This window comes from Alligator sinensis, unplaced genomic scaffold, assembly GCF_000455745.1.
Source record: "Alligator sinensis unplaced genomic scaffold, ASM45574v1 scaffold364_1, whole genome shotgun sequence".
Lineage (NCBI taxonomy): Eukaryota > Metazoa > Chordata > Crocodylia > Alligatoridae > Alligator > Alligator sinensis.
The window spans coordinates 534875-546249 of record NW_005842546.1 but is presented as its reverse complement, the minus strand read 5'-3'; the positions used below and the strand labels follow the sequence as shown (position 1 = coordinate 546249).

Here is an 11375-nt window from a genome sequence, read left to right as displayed (position 1 = left end):
TCTTTCCCTCTGGGAAATCCCCTCACCCATGAGGCTTAGTAGAGTGGGTGTCTGGCTTAAACTGTACATTCTCCAACCAGAATTCTGTCACTAGTGGTGTCTTCTTTGAGATGGACAACTTAAAGGTGGAGTGAATGCCATTTTAAATATCATCCAGGGGATCAGTGCCTTATCTCACGTCCTCCGTACCTGTGAGGCACATGATGGAAGGCACCTCAGGACTCTGGTACATCACTGCATGACAGGTGTGCAGCTACACAGTTGACCCATTAGTCCCTAAACTTAGTCCTCCTATTTCTACTCAGAGATGTACATTGGAGAGGGTACTTCTCCCCTAAAGCAAACAGCTGGGGCTGCCCTGGGACTGGAGGTAGGCTATGTGCTGACTCTGAACAGGTTCATGACCCATGGCTACTCCAGGCCCTAAATCCTGCTCTGCAGACATTGCAAAGACATTTGCAAAGACATTTTCGTCTCTGTGGGTAATGTTTAAAAATAACATCTCATTTTTAACTAGTTTTCACCTCCTTAAAGGGATTGTCTGCACGTGACATTTTTTTCTCAGATGGGGCTGGTCATAGGATTCCTCATTCCCTTGGTTTACAGTTGCTTAACTACATTTACAGACATTACAGCTACTTCTCCAGCTGCTTAATTAATTCCTTTCTGGACATTTTCTTTTCCTGTCAAGGAGTTGCTGTGGATGCTACTGTATGTATTAGAATACCACATGCACCTTTCCCTCCAAAATCAGCCCCCCCACAATTCGGCTGTATTTTTTAAATGATTTTTCTTTGCTGGAATAGAAGCATGGAGGCACTGTGCTTGAACAGCTACCAAAATGGCTACTATTTTTCTCATTGTCAGTAAGCAGTGCGGTTGAAGTATTGTGCTATGCCTCTCATGGCCAATAAGGATTTGGCTACAAAATTGTTAATACTGGAGCTTATGCTTGAAATGGCAATGGAGCTGTCTGAGGGTGAGTGAGCTGCTGCATGCAGTCAGTCAAAACTCTAAAATCTTTTTTGCTAAGTTATTCCTTTGAAAAACTTCCCAAGGGCATGTTTTAGGATTGCATCCTATGAGGGAAATGACAGTACACAAGCAAAATGAGAAGGTTCATCCATTTCCCAGATGGAGATTAGTGAAAGAAAACATAGTGGTGCTATGAAAGAACAATCTTACAAGCCTGGCTTTCTGAAACTCTGCCACTCCAAAGTTTGAAGCAAGGGCTTGAACCTGGGCAATGCTCAAAGTTTGGTGGAAACCGTAGCTCTGTTTTCTTTTTTCCCAGTTTAAAGGGAATCCATATGTTCCTCAATAATCAAGCTGGGTTTTGGTGCTTATGTCAAACAACTGCATAGATGGGGTATTGAAATAGAATCTCTCTGAAACCCCCAAGAACCAGATCCTCAGATGCTGCAGACACACGTTTTCCTACTGACTTCAAGGATATGGCAAGGACACTCCACTCCCCTGCACTAGAAATGGTGGTTTTTACAACAAAACCTGCATGTACATATTTCAATGAATCCTTTTTATTCTGATTTATTTCCCCAGCATTTCTTAGTTTTGTTTAATGAAAACATGAACGTCAGAAATCACAGGCATCTCCCCATTCATATATAACCCCCTGTGCTTGGGTAGGAAGGCCACTCAACTAAATTGTCCTGGAGATGACTGGCTGGGATTGGGAGATGGTGAGTCAGAGGAACTCCCAGAAATGAGGGTGCTAGAGTTAGACACTCTGCTTCCTATTATCTCAGAGGACAGAAAGCTATATTATTTCAAGAAACAGGAGAATTTGCAACTCTCATTTCCCATATTGGGAAAGGTCACTGGTCCTGGGAAAGCATGTCTGGCAGGTTTTCGAGATTTCACATTTCCTATATTCAGGGCATGGACCCAACCCAGCAGGTATAGTAGGAGGGGAACCTTTGTTTCTAAGTGGCATTGGGTGTTGGTTGGAGATCCATTTCAGGCAGGGGGAGAGAAAGATGATAAGTTGAGGTAAAGACATGGAAGGATGGGAAAAGCCGCTTTCTGACACACAAAAACTGAATGCCAGCAACCAACCCTTGCAACACAAGCCCAGAGGTTTAGTTACCTTGGACATTGCAGTGTTCTTGGAACTTGGGTTATTCTTCTTGGTGCAGCAGTGTTGGAGAGACTCAGTGACTTGGGGACCCCCTCCCTGGCCACTTTCCTATGAACACTCAGGAAGGAGCAGTGCCCAAGGTTGCTCATGCCCTTGTCTGTGGAAGAGGAGCATGTTTCCTTTCTTTTGAAATCTGGGCCTTGCTTGTGTGTTTGAAAGTCACATAGCACAGCCCTGTATTTTCAGACTGTTCTGGGACATATGCAAAAGCTAAGATATGGGTCTAACTGTAAGGTCGAGCATCCTGAAAAGAACACATCTCTCCAGTGCAGATTGAGGAACTTTTAATCTGTAAATCTGGTGTAGCATTTGGTTATCTAACATGTAGCTGCATTCCCAGTGGAGTCCCAGTCTAGTTCCATCACAGAGCTGCAACAGGGCTGGTCACAGTGTCTTAATTTAGAAGACAGAAAGATGAGATCAGTGTAAGCACTTGAAATAGAATCTCCTTATTTCAGATTTTGGACTTTTCATCCTCCCAGATTCCTACAGATGCACATTTTAACTTGGAGATTTGGGACAGGATGACAGTAGGGGAAGTGAGTTTAATCGGAGGGCCATTGTCGTCATCCCCATTAATGGGCTGAGTTCTGGAATGGAGCAGGCAGACAATTTAAGAATCGGAAGGTTAATCCTGTTTATGTCAATGGTGTTGGTTTTAATGTCTACCTGAGTCCTGAATCCAAAACAGGAGATGATAACCAGAAATCAATAGTTTAAACACTACTACCTGTAGGTTTATATTGCCAAAAATCTCTGAACCCCCAAAGCTGGGAACTGTACTACATGATAGCCAGTACAGGAACGGAAGTCCAGAAAGACCCGGGTGTATTTAGAAGGCAGAGTTGGGGACAGTGACAATGCGTAGTGGGTCATGGGGTTGCATGTGCACCCCCTGAGAGCACTGGAGCACCCCCTGAGTGGCCATGCTCTCCATTTAGGCAATCAGCTGCAACCCCCCCCCGCCCCCGAATCAGTGAGATTGGATGTTGGGAAACCAGACTAAGGCAGCACCAGTTGCCCATGGTTGGGGATATGGTGAACATGTGAAGGATCTACAGATCATATTAGGGGTGATTTGGGCCTGCCCATAAAGTTTGGGGGGCTGTCCCTACAGTCCCTGCCTTAATTGGTCTTTATCCTTCTCTGCTAGCATTAACATTTTTTCCCTGTCCCCGTGAATCTGCTGCCAAAATCTGAACTAGCCTTTCCCCGGATAAATATCTTGAGGAAACTTTCCCGGATCTGTTTGGTCTTCAGCCCATAAATTATGGGGTTGAGAATGGCAGGCAGGAGTAGGTAGACATTGGCCATAAGGACCTGAATGTGTGGTGCAATGCTGTGACCCCCAATGCGGGGTGTAAGGATGACAATTAATGCCGGTGTGTAGGTGGTGATGATAGTACAGATATGGGCCGTGCAGGTGCTGAAGGCCTTGCTGCGTGCTTCCTTGGAGGATAGGCTCACCACAGCCCTGAGGATCATGATGTAGGAGATGAAGATGCAGAGGATGTCTAAGCCCCCAATCACCAGGGTGAGAACCAGTCCATAGACAGTGTCTGTTTTGATACTGGCACAGGCCAGCTTCAGCACAGACATGTGGTTACAGTAGGTGTGAGGGATGACATTAGTGTGGCAGAATGGCAGCCGCCTGGCCAACAAGACAAGAGGCATGATCACTGTTGCTGACATAAGGAAGGTGACTGCCCCTGCTGTGATAATAACAGTATTGGTCAGAATAGTGGCATACCTCAGTGGGTAACAGATGGCCACATATCTGTCCAGGGCCATGAGTGTGACCACGCCAGACTCCATTGCTGAAAACGTGTAGATGAAGAACATCTGGGTCAGGCAGGTATTGAAAGCAACCTCTTTGAGCTTGAACCAGAAGATGCACATCGCCTTGGGCATCATAGAGGTGCTGAGTGCAATGTCAGTGAGGGTGAGCATGCAGAGGAAGTAGTACATGGGCCTGTGCAGAGCCTCTTCAATCCAGATGAGGTAGAGGAGGCCACAGTTCCCCACCATGGCAATGAGTTACACGGAGCAGAATGGGATGGAGATCCAGAGGTGAGCTTCCTCCAGGCCTGGGATGCCATTTAGGATGAATATGGAGGGTGTCATGTCAGTGAGGTTGGAACCTGCCATGATGGCAGCTGAAACTCATGGTCCTCCTGAGAGCAGGTTTTTCTTGCTGGGGAGGAAGAGAATATGAGACATCAAGCACTGACAGAAGCAATAAAAAATGGTGAAAATATTCTTAGCACCATCAAAGCAGACACCCCAACATCTTGGAGGCAATGCACTTTGCGTGCATAGAAGTATATTTGTGAGAGTAACTATTATCTCATCAGGAAGGCAGCTCTAGTGAAGGGGGTGCAGGGAGATACTTTCCATTATAACCCCAGGGTTTCAGTCACTTGGTTCTTTCCAAAACTTTCCCCTTTAGGACAGGATTTCCCTCATGTACCTTTGCCCACAAGAGTTTTTGTTTGGAAAACCTTATCCAAAATTTGTGTTTGAAGGCACATGTCACAAAGATTGCATTAAAAAACAGGCTAGTTCTTTAATCATTTATAGCTATTTTCCCTTAAATTCCTGGCAATTCCAGTGCAAAAAGGCAACTGAGAGACTGCTGTAATGTGTTACAAAATATTGACCTAACTTTGTGTCCCCCTATGCACCTAAGTGGCACTCACGTACTGTAAGGAGTAGGGCGTAGGGGTCTGGCATAGTGCTTAGGTCACTAGGGGATGGCAGGAATCAAATCACAGACTGCTTCAGGTTTCAGGAGTCAGGGACGATGTTCCCACAGCCAGAGGCAGAGTCCAAATCCTAGGCTGGGCAAGGGCCAGAAATCAGCGACCAAGCTGCCAGACCCCAGGGAAATTCCCCAAAATACCGGCATCCAGGAACAGAGTCAGGTAAGGGTGGAACACGTGTTCCAACCAGAGAGCTGAGGATCAGAAAGGCTTATCCCAACAGACATGCAGAAGACCTGTTGGCTGTCCTGTGGCCTTCTGCCATGGGTGAGACTAAGTCAGGAGGCTGTCACTTAGGAGGCCCAGATACTGGCCAGTGGGTTCATTAGGTGGGATAGGGCTGCCACTCAGAGCTCCCAGGCAGGTGTGGCCAGCTAGGTAGTTACCCAGGCTGGGCAGCCTGTTAGAGGCCTGACATGTACCTACTAATGCCATTTTGGTACTATCTACTATTCTTGAGGCTGAAATTCTGTCCGTCCCGTGTTGGCTGGCTTCAGCAGGTTTTGCTGACACTAGCCAAGAACCCCTTTCTCTGGCCCTCTTTTGCTCCCCTCAGTTTCTCATTACATCATGACATCCTTCTGCTCTCCCTGTGGTAATTCAAAATAGGGGCATTGAAGGTTTTAGTTTTAAGGGACCAAGCTTTATAGTTGTCCAGGATTTTTAAATCCCACAGGCCAGCCAACAGGTCTTCTGCATGTCTGTTGGGGTAAGCCCTTCTGATCCTCTCCTTTGTTCTGGGATTTTTAAAAGCAGGTTATAATGCCTGAGCTTAGTTTTGACAGGGGCGATCCTGCCTTGAACAGCACCTTCTGGAGTTCCTTCCAGCCATACTCTTCTTTGATCTTATGATGCTATGATCTTTTTCAGAGGCGTGTGCAATCTGGAAACTGAACTGCACACCACCTTATTTTTCCCAAAACAATACCTTCCTCCACCTTCCTTCGCTATCCCTGGGTTATTTTTGGAGAGGCTGCCCCTGACTCAGTGAAGCCCAAGGGTGGCACATCAGGATTCCTGGGATTATTTATCAGCCTTCTCCATTTACAATGTCAGGTTCCCCCTTTTGCCTAATTCTCCACATATCCCTTCCTAACAAACTACATCTTCCTTCCTTCCTCATTTGCCTGCTTCTTTTTTTTTCTTGCTTTCCTTTCTCTCTCTTTTTCTATTCCTTCCTTCCTTCCTTTCCTTTTTTTTAACTCATGGGCTTCTGGAAGCCTGGTCCCTGCTTAGCTATAAGAGTACAAACATAATGAAACATAACACTACCAACTGCATAAAATACAGATAAGCATTTAGCTTTTAATCTGATTGCAACACTGAGTTGTAGAGAATAGAAAAAGAAGACATCCTCCCAGGAGAAGTCCACTCACCGAAGCTGAAGGTGACCTGCGTTGCTTGTTCATAGTTGGTCATGCAATTGGTATAGATCTCCCACTACTCTAAAATGTGGGGAACATTTATAAGGTCTCTGTGTAAGCTCCCTGTGGGGTTCTTCCCATTTGCATAGTTACAAGTGTTTGTGCTCATCTTTGTCCCCGGTGAGACTTTGTTCTTGAGCGTAAAGGAACTGGTGAGGAGAGAAATTTGTGAATAAGGAAAACAAAGAAGTGTTTAACCCCTGGGTGGGTGCATGGAAGTTTTCCTCACTTCTGTGGACACCTAATAACATGTGCCACTGAATTCCCCCTAGCCATGAGATAATCCTTGTCTCTGTAGAATGGCTATTGACACAAGCAGCTCAGGCTTATAGGACAGGGGCTGGGAAAGGGAAAGGTAGTTAAAAGGTAGGAATGTTAAATGCGGTATTTCTCCAACCTCTCTGACCTCCTATCTGAACACCTTTTCCCATCTCATCCGCTGATCTGTCCTTAAGTCACTGAACTTCTCTACTGGCATCCTGTAGCTTCCTTAAAATGGGGATGAAGAACACACCCCTCCTTCACAGTGAGGAAAGAGACTAATTCATTAAGGTCTGACAGAGCTGTGTTAGACAATGAAGTCATGGAGTTGTCATCATTGCATCATCTGTGTGTGAGATCTGCAATCTGGGGATCAGCAAGTGAAATACAGAGGCATTGAAAAAAGCTTTTCTCTTAGGGTCTTCAAGCTGACCAGACCCAGGAAGCTCCTGGAATCTTACAGCAAATCAGTTCTTCAATTCCAGTTACACTTCAGTGCTGGAGGTGTTGGGAATGAGTTGGTCAATCTAGCCCATCAGGCCTAAGTGAAGGGATGACCCTAGGCTGGCCCTGAATGCAAGGGGCTGCAAGAAGAAATGGAAAGCAGTATGGGGTGGGGAGTCATGTATGTATGGGAGAGATGACAAAGGGAGCCTGTAGAGAGAAGCAGAGTGGTGCCTTTGTGGTCTTATAGACAAGAACGGATATAATAGCAGTTCCCCCTCCTGAGAAGATAAGAGGAGAGTCCCCTTCAGTCTGGGAACAGGGAGGCCACATATTTCAAGCTGAATTTGCACACCTGAGGTGATCTTATCCAAATTCTTATGCAAGGGAGGAGCAGTCAGCCAAATCCAACCGTTCATGTAGGTTCCTAACCTGTGTGCAGGACCTTCACCTAATGCAGGAGGTATACAGTCCCACTAGGGGGAATGTCTTACTGGACTTGGTAGACCTGGGGGATGACCTGGTAGGGGAGGTACAGATTCATGGTCACCTTGGGGACAGTGACCACCAATCAATCAAATTCACCACATGGTGTAGGGTGGGTAAGATAACTAGTAGTGGGGAAATGCTTGACTTTAGGAAGGCTAACTTCAGTGTGCTCAGGAGTCTAGTCAATGAGGCACTGCAGGATAGGAGTATTGGTGAGATGGGAGTCCAGGAAGGGTGGTCATTCCTAAAGGAAGTGATCCTTCGGGCACAGAGGGAGACGATCCTGGTAGGAGGGAAAAGGGGGAAAGGAGCCAAAAAACTTGCTTGGCTAAACAGGGAAATACAGGGGAGCCCAGGGGCAAAAAAGAAGGCATATAGGCGGTGGAAGCAGGGGGAAGCTACCGAGGAGGAGTATACCTACTTGGCCTACACCTGCAGGGAGGCAGTCAGAAAGGCCAAAGCAACTACAGAGCTGAGGCTGGCAACACAAATTAAAGACAACAAAAAGCCTTTTTTTAGGTAAGTAGGGAGTAAAAGGAAGGCGCAGGGCAGCATAGGACCCCTACGAAACAAGAAGGAGCAATTAGTGACAGACACGGGGGGGCAAGGCTGAGATATTCAATGAGTTTTTTGCCTCGGTGTTCCTGAACAGGGCTTGAGATAAGTCTCCTAATGGGTTTCTAGATGGGCATCAGAGGGAGACCAGCTTGCCAACTGTTGACTCTGACTTAGTGCAGATTCACTTGCATGGACTGGATGTGTTCAAGTCAGCAGGCCTGGATGAGCTGCATCCAAGAGTACTGAAGGAATTGGCCAGTGTCATAGAAGAACCACTGGCACCACTGCATGGCATGTGGCGGTCGGGTCAGGTCCCAGAGGACTGGAAAAGGGCCAATATGGTCCCTATTTTCAAGAAGGGGAGGAAAGAAGGAGGATCCTAGTAATTATAGGCCAGTCAGTCTCACCTCCATCCTTGGAAAGGTCTTTGACAAGATTATGAAGGATCATATTTGTGGGAGTCCAGTGGGAAACATAATGCAGCAGGGAAAATAGCATGGATTTGTAGCAGGTAGATCATGCCTGACCAATAGCAGGAAGATCTGGTCCTTCTGCTAAACATAAACAACTACAATCTCATAGGGATAATGGAGACCTGGTGGGAATCCTTCTATGACTGGACTATGCGTATAAATGGCTATACCTTGTACAGGAGGGATACTGCTGAAAAAAGGGGTGGGGGTGTAGCTGTCTATGTGAAGGAGAGCTACACATACATACAAGCTGAGATTGGAACCCAAGGAGGATGACTGGAGATCCTTTGGGTTAGAATATGAGGGGAATGTGGTGAAGGGGACACAATGGTAGGAGTCTACTAAAGACCTCCAAATCAGGAACAAGTGCTTGACTAAGAATTTGCCAGGGAAATGGCCAAGGCTGCATAATCTTGATGCATGGTTTTCATGGGAGACTTCAACTACTCGGACATCACATGGGAAGAGCACTTGGCCAAATCCAATTGGTCTCAAAGCTTCCTTACATGCGTGGATGAGCTCTACCAGTCTCAAGACATTTATGGGCTGGCTAGAAGTAAGGCACTGCTGGACCTGGTACTTGTCAAAGGGGTTGATCTTATCAGTGACTTACGAATTGAAGGGAAGCTGGATGACAGTGACTACGAGTTGATTACTTTCACTATCCATTGCAAAGCTGGCAAATTAGCCAGCAATTCAGAAGTCCTTAACTTTAGGAAAGCTGAATATCATAAGCTCAGGAGGCTTGTTCTTGAGTCCCTGAGAGACCATGATTTGACAGGGAGGAGAATTCATGATGTGTGGTTGCTCCTTAAGGAAGTGATCCTAGAGCACAAGGGGAGTGTGTCCCAACCCATAGGAAAGGTTGTAAAAGGGCTCAACAACCCCTTGGATTAACAGGCTCATGGACCTGATACATCTAAAAAGAGAGGCTTATAAAGGATGGAAGACAGGAAATACCACTAAGGAGGAATATTCTGCACTGGTGCACACCTGCAGGGAGTGAACTAGGAAAGACAAGGCTGCAATTGAACTCCAATTGGCTACACAAATCAAGGACAATAAGTCCTTCTTCAGCTATATGGACAGTCAAAAGAAAAACAAGGGTAACATTGGACCCCTGCCAAACCAGCTGGGGCCGCTGACTACCGACACCCAGGAAAAAGCCAATCTGCTTAATAATTACTTTGTGTAGGTTTTCCACCAGGCCAAAGGGACCACCCTGCCTAACATGAAGTGGTATGACCAGGGGAAGGATGAATATATGTCAACCATTGGTATGGACCTTGTGAGGGGGCATCTTGAGAGGCTGGACCCCCACAAATCAGCTGCTCCAGACAGATTGCACCCAAGAGTGCTAAAGGTACTGGCTGACATCATTGCACAGCCAATGGCAAGGATAACTGAGAACCTGTGGTGCTTGGGTGAAGTACCTGAAGAATGGAAGAGGGCCAATGTGGTGCCTATCTTCAAGAAATGGAGGAAATAAGACCCAGGAAACTACCAGCCAGTCAGTTTGACCTCAATCCCTGGGAAGATTTTGGGAAAATCATCAAAGAGACCATTCTTGACAGGCTAACAGAAGGCAACATTCTGAGGGATAACCAGCATGGGTTTCTTGCAGGTAGGTCTTACCTGATCAATCACATGTCCTTCTAGGACCAGGTGATGTATCACCTGGGCAAAAGGGAAGAGGTTGATATCATATAACTGGACTTTAAAAAAGCCTTTCCCTAGATGTCCAATGATGTTGATGCAAAAATGAACATGAATTGCCAGTGTGACGAGGTAATAAGCAAGGCTAACCGCACTCTTTCTTGCATCAGCAGGAGCATCACGAGCAGATCTAGGGAAGTGATAATTCCCCTCTATGCAACAATGGTGAGGCTGCAGATGGAGTACTGCATCCAGTTTTGGGTGCCACACTTCAAAAGGGATGTGGATAACCTTGAGAGGGTTCAGAGAAGGGCTACTTGTATGGCTGAGGGCCTGCAGGTAAGACCCTATGAAGACAGACTGAGGGACCTGAATCTCTTCAGCCTCCGCAAGAGAAGGCTGAAGGGTGATCTTATGGCTGCCTACAAACTCATCAGGGGGGGCTAGCAGGGAATAGGGGACACTCTGTTTACCAGGGCGCCCCTCAGGGTTACCAGAAATAATGGCCACAAACTGACAGAACAGATTTAGAATGGACATAAGGAAGAAATTGTTTATGGTAAGGGCTGCCAAAATATGGAATGGGCTTCCAAAGGAGGTGGTGCTTTCATAGATTTCATTTCATAGATTTCATAGACATTTGGGCTTGAAGGGACCCTGGAGGATCATCGAGTCCAGCCCCCTGCCCCAGGGCCAGAAAGTCAGCAGGGATCATAGGATCCCAGCAAGATAAGCATCCAAATGTGTCTTGAAGGCGTTCAAAGTGGGTGCTTGAACCCCCTCCGGCGGCAGTCTATTCCAAACCTTGGGGGCTTGGACAGTGAAGAAGTTCTTTCTTACATCCAGTTTGAATCAGTCGCGGTGAAGTTCATGACCGTTCGATCTTGTCATCCCTTGAGGTGCTCTGGTGAACAGACATTCCCCCAGATCTTGGTGAGCACCCCTGATAAACTTATAGGTGGCCATCAGATCACCCCTGAGCCTGCGCTTTTCCAGGCTGAAGAGCCCCATGGCTCTCAGCCTCTCATCATAAGGTCTGTTTTCCTGACCTCTGATCATGCACGTGGCTCTCCTCTGCACCCTCTCAAGCTTCTCCACATCCTTTTTGAATTGCGGAGCCCAAAACTGGACACAGTACTCCAGCTGTGGC

General features: G+C 46.6%; 1 pseudogene; it reads right to left on the bottom strand.

Moving 5' to 3' along the window:
* Positions 1-3313: 3313 nt before the first annotated feature.
* On the bottom strand, positions 3314-4306 carry LOC102383565 (annotated as a pseudogene).
* Positions 4307-11375: the final 7069 nt, after the last annotated feature.